This window comes from Acinonyx jubatus, chromosome A2 (genome assembly GCF_027475565.1).
Source record: "Acinonyx jubatus isolate Ajub_Pintada_27869175 chromosome A2, VMU_Ajub_asm_v1.0, whole genome shotgun sequence".
NCBI classification, from domain to species: Eukaryota; Metazoa; Chordata; class Mammalia; order Carnivora; family Felidae; genus Acinonyx; species Acinonyx jubatus.
The window spans coordinates 108846770-108861753 of record NC_069383.1 but is presented as its reverse complement, the minus strand read 5'-3'; the positions used below and the strand labels follow the sequence as shown (position 1 = coordinate 108861753).

The 14984-nt window shown below is 44.6% G+C and overlaps 2 protein-coding genes across 7 annotated transcripts in view; one reads left to right on the top strand and one right to left on the bottom strand.

The window, feature by feature from the left end:
- The window catches only part of KBTBD12 (kelch repeat and BTB domain containing 12), a 76734-nt gene extending 74769 nt beyond the window's left edge, over positions 1-1965 (bottom strand). For 3 of the 6 annotated variants that reach the window (XR_008296973.1, XR_008296974.1, XM_053218841.1), the window contains exon 1: positions 1721-1961. The gene's annotated coding sequence lies outside the window, so the exon portion shown is untranslated. Of the gene's footprint in view, positions 1-1329 lie in introns of all 6 variants that reach the window. The other 3 variants (XM_053218844.1, XM_053218842.1, XM_053218843.1) reach the window with 3 other exon arrangements.
- The window catches only part of MGLL (monoglyceride lipase), a 247223-nt gene that overhangs the window by 47218 nt on the left and 185021 nt on the right, over positions 1-14984 (top strand). The window lies entirely within an intron of this gene.

Sequence of the window (14984 nt, the reverse complement as noted above, 5' to 3'; positions counted from 1 at the left end):
AAGAGGTGTGGAATATCCTTCTCCCCCTTCCATCTGTTCCACCTGAAAAAATACAAGTGGCTCTTCAAAATTTAGCTCAGACATCGCTTCCTCCTTGCTCCTGCCTTGAACACAGTGATTGTTGCACTGTTGTTACTGCAATTTATTTATGCAATTGTCTGCCTCCCCTTTCAATAATGAGCACATTGAGGAAGGGAGCTCATGTTTTAATCATCTCCATATTCTTAACCTCTGTCCCCAATGATGCCTGGTGCATTAGAGTCGCTCAATTAAGGTCTCTGCAATTTTATGAATGTTTTGCTTAGTCCTAAATTGTAAGTTCACGATAACCTTTTATCCTTCTGGTTTTATATATATTATTAAACCACCACCTGGAAGATTTTGTTTCTACATTTAAAAGTTGTGCCTGATTCTTCAAGTTGCTAATCTATTGTCCAAGTCAAGCAAACGACCGAGAATCACTAACTTGATTTCCTTGCCTAGAACTTGATGCACTGTGACACCCACTTCTCACTTCTAATTTTGTTACCATGTGCTCTCAGGAATTTGGCCCCACTTTCTAGAGAACTGAAGCCGAGATCACAAATTACCTGCTCAAAGACTTTTTTTTTTTTGCAAATTAATTGTCAACAGGCAAAACTGACACATTGCAGCATCTATTGAAAACAATGGAAGATATGGCAACAGTGGGCCGGCCCTTCATTCCCATGGCGACAATGGGGTGCAGGACCTGAGCCGTCCGTTGCCACCTCTCAGATGGCACTTCTACTCTCCGGTGCGCAGCCCCCATTATCCTTTTATTGGGACCGGAGTGTCCGTCTTCATTTATAATTCTCCTCACGCTGTTGCCTTTCTCCTCCGGCCTTTTTAGTTACCCTACAGCCACTTATTTGTGACCCCTGGCTTTCACCATTCCACCCCCACACATTACTTTGCCTCAGCATCACAACAAGGTGCAGACACTGGTAGAAAATGGCTCAGAATACCCGCACCACCCTAAATGCACTCTGAGTCTCCCACTAGTAGGGAAAAACACCTGGTTCACTTAATAGCAATAATCCATCCCACACACTTGGGTGTTTAAGAACGGCCAGGCATATGAGTGATAAAGCTAAATAGGACATGTTTCCTTTTGGCTTTCCTTTGAGGAGTTCACAGTTTTGCGTTCTCTGGGCACTTTATACTTTCCAAAGCGCTTTAATGTGCATTATACAGTAGCTCATTAGTTCCTCTTAAGAATCACGTGGGGGGAGGGGGGGGGGACGCAGGGCAATTATATTCCTGGCTTTCAAGTTAAGAGAGTTGCCTGGGGATACTTTTGATACCTACAGAAGCTTTTTAAAGTGCCAGGCACTATTCAAGGCTCTAGGCAGACAAGCAGGAACGGGAGAGACGGAAGTGTCCCTACCTTTACGGAGCTTGCAGTCTAGGGAGGGAGGCAAACAACGTAGATAATTCAGAGAATCATGCTGCCAGGACAATGGATGCTGTGACATTAAGGAGGGGAGAGACCCCTGGCTGGGCAAAGACGGTCTCCTTGGGAAGCGAATGCTGGGCTGAGCTGTGAAGGCAGTAGCTGGCCCCTAGGCCACCGGAGGGAAGCGCAGAAGGCCCCGCAAGTGCCAAGGGCCCGGAGGTTGCCCCCAAGTCCGGCCTGGCCCTTAGAGCTGAGACAAGGCGCTCGAGAGGCGCCCGTGTTTCCTCTGTCACCGTTACTTACTTACGAGCTGCCGCCCCCCCGGCTTGAGGCACGGCCCCCACTGGCTCCGCAGAGGCCGCAGCGATGGCGCCGCGACCTGGCCCTGTGGCCGCGTGGACCGAGCCACATGGGCTGGGGCGGGGCGGCCGGCGGGCTTGCCCGGCAGGCACTGCCCAATATGGGCCTGTGCGGGCCCAGCGATATAAATAGACGGCGCTGGGAGCCCCGGGGACCGACGGCCGGCACCCTGCGGAGGGGGAGGGAGGGCGCTGGCAGCTCCTCTAAAGTGACAGGTGCCCGCCCTGGCGCTCGGGATGAGTCGCTCTGCGCCTGCGCGGGCCGTCCGCGAGGCTCCGCGACGGCAATCCGCTGGCCCCGCCTCGGGCCGCTCTGCGCCTGCGCGGGTCTTCCCGCGCCGGCCCGCGTGCCAGGGCGGCTGAAGGTCTGCCAGGACTGGGCGAGGTAAAGAGAATCCGGAGACGGAATTTTTATAAATGACACATCTCTTCGTTTAATCTCTTAAGAAAATGCAAAACGACCCAAATCCACTACGTGTGGGCTCACTGAATGTGGGTAGGGAGTAGGGTTGCCAGAAAAAATACCGGCTGCCCAGTTAACTGTAAATTTTAGATTCTCAACCAACAGTTTTTAAGTATATGTCCCAAATACTGCTTGCGGGTTTTGTTGTTCTTGTTCTTGTTTTGTGTTCTGTGCTTTTATTTGCTACATCTGGCAAGTCTACCTGGAGACTGGGAGCTCCGTGACCTTGGGCCTCAAGTGGGAGGTCCCCTAGAAGCCTGAGAAAAGACTCATTAGTTATGCCCAGGTTTGGGGTAGTGCAGGAAGGAGGAATGTTCCCTGGAGGCAACTGTTAACAGAATATTTACTGTGTGGATAAGGCAGTAGTATGAGGCCAGACAGTTGAGAACAAAACAAAATTTGTTTTTGGTGGTAATAACACAAAGTTGTTATCTTACACAAATTTATTTCTTGTAGTTCTGGAGGTCAGAAGTCCAAAATGGGTCTCTCTAAGAGCTAAAAGCAGTGTCCGCAGGGCTATACTTTTTTTTGGAGGCTCTAGGGGAGAATCTGTTTCCTTGGCTTTCCAGCTTCTATTAATTGTACTCATTCTCTCTGTAGCTCATGGCCCCTTCCTCTGTCTTCAAAGCCGGAAACAGAGTTGAGTGTTTCCCAGGTTGCACTTTGCACTAACTCTTCTGCATCTCTCCTCAGTTTTTTGTGTTTGTTTGTTTTTTACTTAAATTATGGTTGGTTAAATATGCATAAATGTTTCCATTTTAACTATTATTTATACATAAATTTACATATATACATATATTATACAATACATATATACATATATTATACAATAAACATACATATAAATTTCACCATTTTAACTATTTTTAAGTGTGTAATTCCGTGGCATTAAATATATTCACAGTGGTGTGCAGCCATCTCCACTAGCCATTTCCAGAATTTTTTCATCAGAAAGAAAAAAAGTTTCCCAAACAGAAACTCTATACCCATTAAACAGTAACTCCCCATTCTCACCCTTGCTCCCCTGCTCCCCTTCTCCCCCCCAGCACCTGGAGACCTCTATTACATTTTATGTCTCTATGAATTTGCCTATTTCAGGTACTTCATATAAATAGAATCATGCAGTATTTGTCCTTATGAGTCTGGCTTATTTCAGTTAGCATAATGTCCTCAAGGTTTATCCATGTAATAGCCTGTATCAGTATTTCATTCTTTTTAAAGTTGAATATTCCAGTGTGCATGTGTGTGTACATGTGCCATATTTAAAACAAAACACATTTCATGTTGGTAAGTAAAATTCCTTAAAACATTGTAGAAGCTCATGTCAATCCTTGCATGCATTTGTAGTTACATGTACGTATTATAGCTCTTTGATAAAACTCCTCTCTCTAGATCTCTTGACCTGATAGCCCCATTAGGTCCTTCTACACCTGATTCTCTTCCTGCTTTTGGTTTTGTTTACCAGATGATTATGCTAAGCTAATGAATCTTTTTTAGCTTGCTCTGAAGACCCTGTTTGATTTCCTACGTGGCTATTTTATTTCATATGTTTCATTGGTCTCTAGAGGAAGTGAGTCACGGTGTGAAGGGCTAGGGCTTCCGGTCCATCAAGAGGCTAAGTTGGAAGCTGGGCTCTCAGGGACTTCAGCTGATTTTCAGATGATTTCCCAGATGATTAATGAAGGACTAATATTATGAAATATACTGATTAACCAAAAACTTATTTTAAGGAACATACTTCTTGAATAGATTACATATAACTATTTACTCAGCAGTGACTTACTGCTTCATTTTCAGCCTTCAATTTCTTACAGTGTTGAGTTGCTTTCCAGTATTCCTTTGGGCATATTTTGCCATTTTGGTTTAATTTATTCCTCCTTAAGGCTAATCTACCAGTGTCTGGCTCTCTTTTATTGTGATTTGCCTCTGGGCAGCTTTTTCTTAATAGAGAAGTCGTTTTTTTTTTAATTTTTTAATGTTTATTTATTTTTGAGAGAAAGAGAGAGAGAGAGAGACAGAGCATGAGTGGTGGAGGGGCAGAGAGAGAGGGGGAGGTACAGAATCCAAAGCAGGCTCCAGGCTCTGAGCTGTCAGCACAGAGCCCAACACAGGGCTTGAACTCTCAAACTGTGAGATCATGACCTGAGCCGAAGTCGGACGCCTAACCGACTGAGCCACCCAGGTACCCTGAGAAGATACTTTTCTCCCTACATATCCACTCCCATCCCATGACATCTCCACCTGTTAAAGGAAAAGTACATACATCTGAACTATTCCTGACACAGCACACTGGTTCCTATCTTGAACTATATCTATAATTTCGCTCGATCAGTTCCTCGATTAGAGGAAACCATTCTTCTAAGTGAAAAAAATGAACAACCAACCTGATTATTTCAAACTTAATCTGTCCTCCAAAACAGCCTGCCACGGAATGATGAATGGGTACATACCAGTGTACCCGTTCATGGATCAGTTTTCTTTGTCTTTCCGTGTCTTCATTTTTACTTTCCTGCTGTAGTTCTTTTGCTGTATCTTCCCATCCGTGGAGTGATATTTTTGAAATATTACCTGTTTCTTCCCAACTCCTTCCTTCAGCATATATCCTTGTGATGCTTTGCTTCTCGATGCCATTTCAAAAAGTTAAAACTGCTCTAGGCTTATTGCCTCCTGTGGGTGGAGAAATCAGGACCTCAGAAAACCTAGAGGGAGGGAAATTAAAGAAATGCCATCTTCTGATTCCAGAAGCCTAGGCTCTTTCAAGAAAGGAATGAGTTCTTAGAAGGAAACCTAAATTATGTTAATGGATCTTCTTCCCATACCCCTTTTCCCAACTGAGAAGCAGGGAGGTCTCTGGAGGAGAAGTTATAAAGAAGACCCAGTCCTGTTCCGCCAGACTAAGTGTGGGGAGGTTTGCGAGATCTGAGAAGACAGGGAACTGATGTCTCCTTCATTGAGAAGGGCTGTCGGGGGGCAGCCAGAACCCAAAGAGAGGAAATGACTCCATAGCATCTTGGATAGCAAGGGCTTAGGTAACCCTTCCAGAGACCTGCATATCCCCCAGGCCCCAGTGGTGGAGAGAGCCATTGAACCAGAGAGGCCCATGCAGACAGGTACATGGAGACTCTTGCAAGACCAAGGACCTAGGGGCAGTCAACCTCTCCATGGGTCAGTATAGATAGATGACAGATATGGAGCGTGGGAAGGCACACCCCTTGGCCTGACTCTAGTGCATTGGTTAGACACCCCTGCGCCCCAGAACATAGATGGGACTCTGGGGAAAGGGAAGGTTTGGCCATCCTGGGAGCATGGGAACTTCAACTAGAATGTGTTGGCACTAATAAAGTAGTGTTTGACCCATACTGTAGTTTGTGGACCGTAGCAACGGAGGGCTTGACATACACAAAGTCTGGTGCAGGAAAACGAGCAACAGCAGAAGTGGTTTGTCACCCTCTGAGGGATGGAATGCACAGAACCTCAAGATCTTTGTTTTTGTTTTGTTTTGTTTTGATTTTTCCAGAGAAAGACAGAGCATGCACACGAGCAGAGGAGGGGCAGATAGAGAGGGAGAGAGAATCCTAAGCAGGCTCCACACTCAGCGCAGAGCCCAGTGCAGGGCTTGATCCCGTGAACCGTGAAATCACGACCTGAGCTGAAATCAAGCATCAGATGCTCAACCGACTGAGCCGTCCAGGAGCCCCTAGAGATTATACATTCAACTTTAGTTTTCGCGAGCAGCAAAGAGCAACTTGAAAGGGAGAGCTAAGAAACAGGACCCAGAGTTATCACTACCGTATCACACTGTTGACATAGGTCTTGTCTGTGGCTGGTTCCCTTCTCATCCCGAATGTTAGCCCCCTGAGGCCAGGCAGTAGGCCTGTCTCCTTCACTGGTGGATCCTCAGCACCTGAAAAAGTGTCTGGCACAAAGTTGGTGTTCAGTACTTATTTGTACAGTGAAGGAACACATGAGTGGGTCAGAGCAGTTGAGGTGCAGGTGGTGGAATTCAGTCTGGCTAGGTTGGGAGTGCCCCTGAATCGGGCTTGGATGTTAGAGCGCTGGGGTGGTGGGGGGGAGGGCAGTGTGTCCCAGGGCAACAGTCAGAAGAAATGCTCCTGTCACCTGCTGCTCTGCCCCATGAGGGGACAGACTCAGAAACTTCCACAGCTTGCCTCACACTCTCCCTTGACACAGGACCTGGATTCACCTCGAGGTGACTCGACTCACCTCCACCTCCAAGTGTCCTGTGGGTGCCACTGATTGACAGAAGCCAGGTCACCTGTCCACACCCTGGCTTCGAGGCAGTCTAAGAAATGGAATTTTAAGAAAAAGGAATTTTGGGGCGCCTGGGTGGCTCCATCAGCTAAGCATGTGACTCTTGGTTTCGGCCCAGGTTGTGATCTCACAGTTCATGAGTTCAAGCCCTACATCGGGCTCTGTGCTGACAGCGTAGAGCCTGCTTGGGATTTTCTCTCTCCTCTCTCTGCCCCTCCCCAACTCGTTCCCTCTCCCTCTCTCTCTCAAAGTAAATAAACTTTACAAAAAATATTTTTTTTGTACTTTCCAGTTCTTATAGTTAGAGGGTTGGGACACATTTTGCCACACCTCCTCATCCTGAGGTCTGTGGGCTGTGAGGAACTTAGCCACCACCCCGAGAGGGCCTAGAGGGCTGGAGGTAAGTGTGTGTGTGTGGAGTGGGGGGGACGGGGTATTCACCCCTGCAGCTTCAGGCTCAGCACCTGTAGGTGTGGGAGGGTGGGGTCCCGGGCAGTTGCCATCATCTTATTGTCTTTACTGGCTGTTTGGGTCTGAAGGACTCAGCACATTGTTGCCTGTGGCTGTCATATGGTGCCATCCTATAGAACTTCACACTGTAGCAGGTGTATACACCTGTCATATTTTCCCATCAAGCCCAAAAGCTCCCAGAGGCCAAGGGCTCTGTCCTGTTCACCTTTGTGGCACATTCACATGCCTGCCTCAGGCCCTCCAGAGAATAGATGGTCAGGGGATGTTTACTGATTGGGGTGACTGAGAGGTGAAGCTGGTAAGTGACAGGAAAGTGGGGCTGGGGATGGGACACCCGGTATCCTAACCTGGCACTGCTTCTGAAGGCCTCATGGCCTCATGTAACACAGACTCTTGGAGGATAATAATAGGCAAAGTGATAATTCATCTGCCTCTCACAGATTATGTGGAGGATGAATGAGGACAACTAACAGATGTGAACAAGGGCTTTCATAAACGATGAAGTGACTCCACGTCATTTTCCCTAATGAGGCATGTGTTCTTAAATGGAAATTCCCTTCTCCAAAGATCTTGAAAATGAGACAGAAATCCATTTCTTCCCAATAATATTTATTGCATCCTGTCTTGAGGCAGAGATCGGACCGTATTTCTTTTGGAGGCTCTTCTGCTTTAAGAATCCATCACAGGGAAGCATGGGGAATGGAGTTAGCTACCTCCTAAGCCCTGCTTCCCCACTTCTGTGATGATAAACCATGCTCAGACAGTCCAGCCTTCAGCCTGCAGGTGTTCGAGGCTGCGTGCTAAATCTAATAGATTTGAGGGGTTTTGACAGGTCATGAACTTTCTGAAAGCCACATTTCCCTCTCTGTATCCCAATATTATTTTGTTTTCCCCAGCAATGAAATCCTCAAATCCTGAGTCTATGAATAATCAAATCTTGCTGTTTTAGGCAGACTCCTAAGTGGTTTCTTAACACAAGCATGACCAATTGTGATTGTTGGTTCCATTATTATGCAGTGACCACTATTTATACCATGTGTAAGTTAAGGTCTATAGAGATTTAGCCACTCTAACAAAGAATTTGAATGATAGTTCCCTAAAGAAGAAGGAAGTTAATTTTTCTTTCGTGCCTAATTACAGGTAGTAAAGAAGCAAATAGGGCAGTGTGTTAGGCTGCAATAAACAGGGCTCAACATTTCATGGCTTAACATAATAGGAATTATCCTTTGCTTATGCAAAATTCTAGGCATGTATTCAGATCATCAAGGTAGCTGTCTTTCATCTAGTGGTTCCGGGACCCTGGCTGGTGGCAGCACCGCCGAGGGCCCCTGGGTGTTCATCTCCTGGCCAGCCAGAAGGGAAAGGATGAGGAAGAGGGTACATAGCAGGTTTGCAGATCAGGCCTCAGAGGGGCAACTCTCACACCTGTTCACATCCCCTTGGAAAGGATTTTGGCACATAGCCATCTGTCACGGACCAACTGGAAGCGGAGGCACTGAGTGCAAACCAGAACTTGTAAGAGCAGGACATTAGTTCCTCCAGATATTTGGAAAATGGAGTTCTGCGTTAGAACCATTTGGGAAATGCTGCGTTCCATGTCCCTTGTTGAAGAGTCAGAATGCAGGATGAAAGGTCCTGATGAATCCTGCAGTAAAGATGCAAAGCATTTCCTAAGCGTTCTTGACTCTGGATCTACAGTGTGAATATGGGTCTGCGTATGATGCATGCTGAGACCCTGTGGGGCACACCTGGGAAATAGGACCTCAGGGTAAGTTAGGAATATGTCCAGATAGAAGCTGTAAGTCGAGACAAAGGCAAGAACCGAGAGACACCCTTGGAAAGGGGGGAGATTCCAAGTGTCGGAGGGGTCAAGGCAAGGAGGTGGGAAGGAACTGGGGATCAAAGTAGCACAAACACCTCCCAGCCTCCCAGACCCGCTACAGACAGCTGTAAAGGAAATGACAGAGTGCTGTCGCTACCAGAAGTCAGGGCTGTCTCCTGCCTGGCGCTCTCGCTGCTGAGGCTCTGACTCCGTCCCCAGCAGGAGGTGGTGCCCGTGATTTGTGGGTCTTGTGAGCCTTGTACTTTGCATAATGCCTCCTACCTGGTTCTCTTTTAATCCTTGCGCCACCCAGGAGCCTGTATGGGGAATGACAGGGTGGTGCCCCCTGCCGGTGAGGGAGCCGGCTGCGGAACCCCGCCCCCTAATTCTGTATCTGTTACGCTAGCTGTCTCATCATCATCCTACTGATTATTCTCCCTTTGCAGCTTTAGATGGTCCCCAGGTGTGAGAAGAGGGTCTCATGTTGTCTTTTCCTGATAGAGTTGAACAGAGCAAGGCTTTGTGGCACTTTGCTAGAGATCCTCCCCCCCACCTCTACTGTTAGGGGTTGAATTGTGTCTCCCTAATTCATACGTGGGAGTCCTAACTCCCTGGCAACTCAGAATGTGACCTTATTTGAGATAGAGTCTATACAGAGGTAATCAAGTTAAATGAGGTCATTAGAGTGGGTCCTAATCCAATATGACTGGCATCCTTATCGAAAGGGGAGACTTGGACACAGGGAGGTAGCCCGGCGAAAGTGAAGACCACCATTGACAAGGCAAGGCAAGAGGGCTAAATAGACCCAGTTCACGTTGACTGCTAGAGCACACAGTCTCTTCTAAATGTTCATAGCCCATCTATTTGAAGATTCATTCCAGGATTTCCCCGAGGATCAAGTTCATCAATCCATAATGATCCTCATCCACTTTGTATCAATTGCAACACTTGCCTATCAGGAGACTTACCAGCTCTGAGTTCCTTTAGGTGGTTGGATTCTCTCGTTCTGCTGGCTCTCCTGTCTTGGGGACCCTTCTCTTTCTCCTCTCATTTTGAAAGAATTTCAAACATACAAAACCATTTCAAGAATATTACAATAAATTCTCAATGTATCTTTCACCTAGGTTCACCAGTTACTAACTTTTTGCCACACTTACTTTCTCTCTCTCTCTCTGTGTATGTATATGTAATATATATATTTATGATCTATATATATATGTATTTATATACTTATAATTTATATATATACATATTTAATTTTACTTTTATTTCACATATATTGTGTTCTGAATATTTGAGAGTAAACTCCAGATATTGTGACCCATTACCCTTAAATACATACACATAATTTTAAGAACAGGAATATTATTTTACATATCCATGGTGTGATTGATTTTCAAAATCAGGAAGTTTAATGTCAATAACAAAACTTTTATTGTACCTACAATCTGTACTAACTTTGTGCCTAAGCCCTCATATCACCCCTTATACAATTTTCACAGTGCATTTGTTGTCGTATCTTTTCTCCTTCCTTTAATCTGCTTCTGCGGAAGCAGAACATTTCCTCAGCTTTCCTTTGCCTTTCATGACCTTGACCGTTTTGGAAAGTTCAGGGCAGTTATTTCATAGTGTCATTCCAGTTTGGGTATGTCTAATGTTTTCTCCTGCTCAGACTCCAGTTGTGCACTTTGCCATATATAGGTTTCATTTTAAGACCATTCCCTTCCTGGGGCACCTGGGTGGCTCAGTCGGTTAAGCCTCCCACTTTGGCTCGGGTCACGATCTTGCAGTTCGTACCCCATGTTGGGCTCTGTGCTGACAGCTTGACAGCTCGGAGCCTGGAGTCTGCTTCGGATTCTGTGTCTCCCTCTCTCTCTCTGCCCCTCCTAAGCTCATGCTCTGTCTCTCTCTCAAAAAGAAACAGACATTTAAAAAAATTAAAAACAAAAAAGACCATTCTCTTTACTGAGGAAGATTTGAAGAAAAATAATAGTTGCGTGTAGTAGTTCTTTCTTCTATTATTAATCTGTTTTCACGACTTTTCCCTTATTCCAGAACTTCCCCTCCTTTGTTCTCATTGCCAACATGGTTGTAAAAGTCTTTTGTGATGCCATTAACAATTTTCACTGAAATCAAACCAAATAAAGTCTCCATCTTCATGACTTCGTGTTGGAGGTACAAAGTGGTTTTGCTTTCCCTGTCTGGGTTTGAATCCTCATTCTATTATTCCTCTGTTGCCTCTTCTTGGACAAGTTTTCCTAACATCCTTGAACTTGAGTTTCCATACATATAAAAATGGTGAATTACGGGGCGCCTGGGTGGCGCAGTCGGTTAAGCGTCCGACTTCAGCCAGGTCACGATCTCGCGGTCCGTGAGTTCGAGCCCCGTGTCAGGCTCTGGGCTGATGGCTCGGAGCCTGGAGCCTGTTTCCGATTCTGTGTCTCCCTCTCTCTCTGCCCCTCCCCCGTTCATGCTCTGTCTCTCTCTGTCCCAAAAATAAATAAACGTTGAAAAAAAAATTTTAAATAAATAAATAAATAGATAAATAAATAAAAATGGTGAATTTAAGCACTCAGCTTGCAAGACTATTGAACTGAAGAAGGTAACACAGGAAGTGACAAGCACATGGCACATAGTATGTGTAAAATGCTATTTCTGATTTTCCTTTCCTTCCTTCTCCTGGCTGCAGGTGATGCCTTGTATCTATCCCTGGTGTAGTATATGCCCTCACGCACCACCAAGACCCCCCATTCAGTGCAGAGCTACATTCCACCGACTGAGTGCTGGCTGCTGAGGACCCATAGCTCAGTCCCCTCCAGAGGAGGTTTCCCCCCTCCCTAAGGGCAGCGATTGGTTGTTGAGGGTATACAAAGGCCCTCAGTTTGGGACAGATCTGAAGAGCCTTCCCAGACCCAGAGCTTCCCATGGGTTACTTGTCTTTCAAGAGGCAGCCTCTGACCCTAGATTTAAATTTAGGTCATTCATTTTGGGAAAAAAAGTTACTGAAAAATATACCTATTATAAATATTCAATCAATACTGAAAAGTTCAAAGGAGTGAGTAAAACTCACCCAAACTCCCAATAGTTTTGTGTCTTTCCATCCATCAAGATGCATGTGTGTGTGAGAGTGTGGGCAGTGCATTTTATACAAATGAGATTATGCACTACGTGCTATGCTATAATCATGCCAGAGACCGCTGGTCTTTCCATATCCAGCCTCTTCTCCTCCCATAGTAATGTCATTTAGGCACATGACTTCCTAGAATAAAGATGTCATCTCCCAGTCTCCCTGGCCGCTGGGTACAGTCATATGACTTACTTCTGGCCAATGGCACGTGAAAGATAATGAGGTGGGCAACTTCTGGGTCAGGTCCTCAAGGAGGAAGGGACATGGCTGCCTCTTGTCCCTTTTTCCTTCCAACTGATGACAGTATAAAGGGCTTTTAGCAAAAACCAGCAGACCCCGTTATGTCTCGATGGACTCACTTAACATTTTATATGTTGAAGGGAGCCTGGGTTGCTCAGTCGGTTGAGTGTCTGACTCTTGAATTCAGCTCAGGTCATGATCCCGGGGTCATTGGATTGAGCACCATGTTCGGCTGCATGCTCAGTGTGAAGCCTGCTTGGGATTCTCTCTCTCCCTCTCTCTCTGCCTTTCCCCCACTCACACATGTCCTCTCTCTCTCTCTAAATTAAAAAAAAAATAATAATTAAAAAAGGGTTATATGTTAACTTCATTTTGTTTTGGTAGTTGAGGTTTAGATCTGGTGTGGGAACCGAGAAGTTCCACTGTGCCGAGACTAACTTTGAGATGTCTATGAGACGCCCAACCCAACTGGAGATTTCAAGCATGCCATTAGATATGTCAGTCTGGTCCCTCATAGGAAAGAACTTTCTTTCCATCTTTTACCTTTAAGCTTAGAAAATTACACGCTCAAGGGGTGCCTGGGTGGCTCAGTCGGTTAAGCTGACTTCGGCTCGAGTCATGATCTCGTGGTTCGTGGGTTCTGTGCTGACAGCTCAGAGCCTGGAGCATGCTTCGGATTCTGTGTCGCCCTCTCTCTGTCTCTGCTCCTCCCCTGCTTGTGCTCTCTCTCTCAGAAGTGAATAAACATTAAAAAAAATTTTTTTTTTAAAGCAACTTCTTTCATCCCGTTTCAAAAGTTTTTATGAATAATTTTATTTTCTTTTAATGTTTTTTCAGGTTCAGTGTTTAAAAAGGGTTTTTTTTTATTTATGAAAGTATTATATTCAATAACAAAAATCAAGAAAATACAAAACATTATAAAGAAGGAAATAAAGATCAACATGGTTAATGTTTTGGTTATATCCTTCCATGCAGAGTTTGTAATATTGACAGAAAATATTTTTTTTTCCCCGTGTGTGAGATTTTTATTTTTGTTTATGGTACATTTTACTAGAGAAATTTAAAGTTGTTATGTAATCAAATGTATCAATCTTCTCTTTTTTGGGCCTCTGGGATTCCTACACTTGGAAGACCCCTCCCCTGAAACACACACCAAAAGATTATAAAAACGTTCTCCTGCTGTATTTTCTAGTCGCCTTTTTGTCTTTGTTTTTTACACTTACAGCTTAATACATCTGGGATTGATCATGGATAAAGGAGAGTGTTCATTTTTGCCCTCAGTGATGCAGTAGTTTTCCTACCGCCATTTATTAATAATTCATTTCTTTCTCCCTAATTTGAAATGCTACCTCAGCCATAAACTAAACTTCCCTCTGTCATTGAATCACTCTCTCAACTTTCTTTTCCCTCTCTTCATTTCAGATTTCTGCCTCCGCCTGTAGCGTTACCACTCTGTTCTAATGGTTGTATCTTTAGACTACGCTTTACCACCAGCAAGGGCAAATGCCCCTTTATTACATTAAAAAAAAATTCTTGGCTTTCCTTGCCCATCTATCCATCTTTTTTCTCTTTTGAAAACATTGTTTACAGAAAATTTCATGTAAGCATAGTGAACTAATTCGTCGTACCCCAAGGAATAACAACAACAGAAGCCTTTTGGCCAGCGTTGCTGTAGACAACAACACCATGCACTTGTTTAGATAATAGACACACTGTTTGCCAAAAGGAATCACATTTCTTTCTCTGATGTTTTGGCAATTTATAGACATGTCAATAACATGGATTGCAACTTTTGGTGTCTGCTTGGTATGGTGCCCAGAGCTACCAGAATACATGTGACTGCTTTTCACCGGTGTTCCTTTTGTATCAGTTTTCTCTCTCTCTTTTTCTTTTCTGGCAGTTGGAAGTATTGTGAGGAATTTCATTGTGCAGACCGCTTTTTGAGCCTCTAATAATTTTCTTCTGATAGATTCTTAGAAATGGGATTTCTTGGGCAAAAGGAGTATATCCTTTTTTGGGCAGGGGTTTTATAATATTTTGTAGTTTTTTTTTTTTAAGTTTTCATCTTGATTCTAGTTAGTGAACATACAGTGTTGCATTAGTTTCAGGTGTACAATATAGTATAGTGATTCAGCACTTCGACCCATCACCTGGTGCTCATCACAACAAGTGCACTCCTGAATTCCCATCGTCCATTTAACCCATCCCTCTACCCACCTCCCCTCTGGTCACCATCAGTTTGTTCTCTATAGTTCTCTATAGTTAAGAGTCTGTTAATTGGTTTCTCTCTCTCTCTCTTTACCCCCTTTGCTCATTTGTTTTGTTTCTTAATTTCCACATATGAGTGAAATACGGTATTTATCTTTCTCTGACACATACCCTCAAGCTCCATCCATGTCATGGCAAATGGCAAGATTTCATTCTTTTTTATGGCTGAGTAATATTTGTTGTGTGTATGTGTGTGTATATATACCACATCTTCTTTATCCATTCATCAATTGATGGACACTCGGGCTGCTTCCATATCTTGGTTACTGTAAATAATGCTGTAATAAACATCAGGGTGCCTGTATCCCTTTGAATGAGTATCTTTGTATTCTTTGAGTAAACACCAAGTAGTGCAATTACAGGATTGTAGGGTAGTTCTATTTTTACTTTTTTGAGGAACCTCCATATGGTTTTCCAGAGTGGCTGCACCAGTTTGCATTCTCACCAACAGTGCGTGAGGGTTCCTTTTTCTCCACATCCTTGTAAACACCTGTTGTCTTGTGTTGCGTTTAGCCATTCTGACAGGTGTGAGGTGATATCTCATT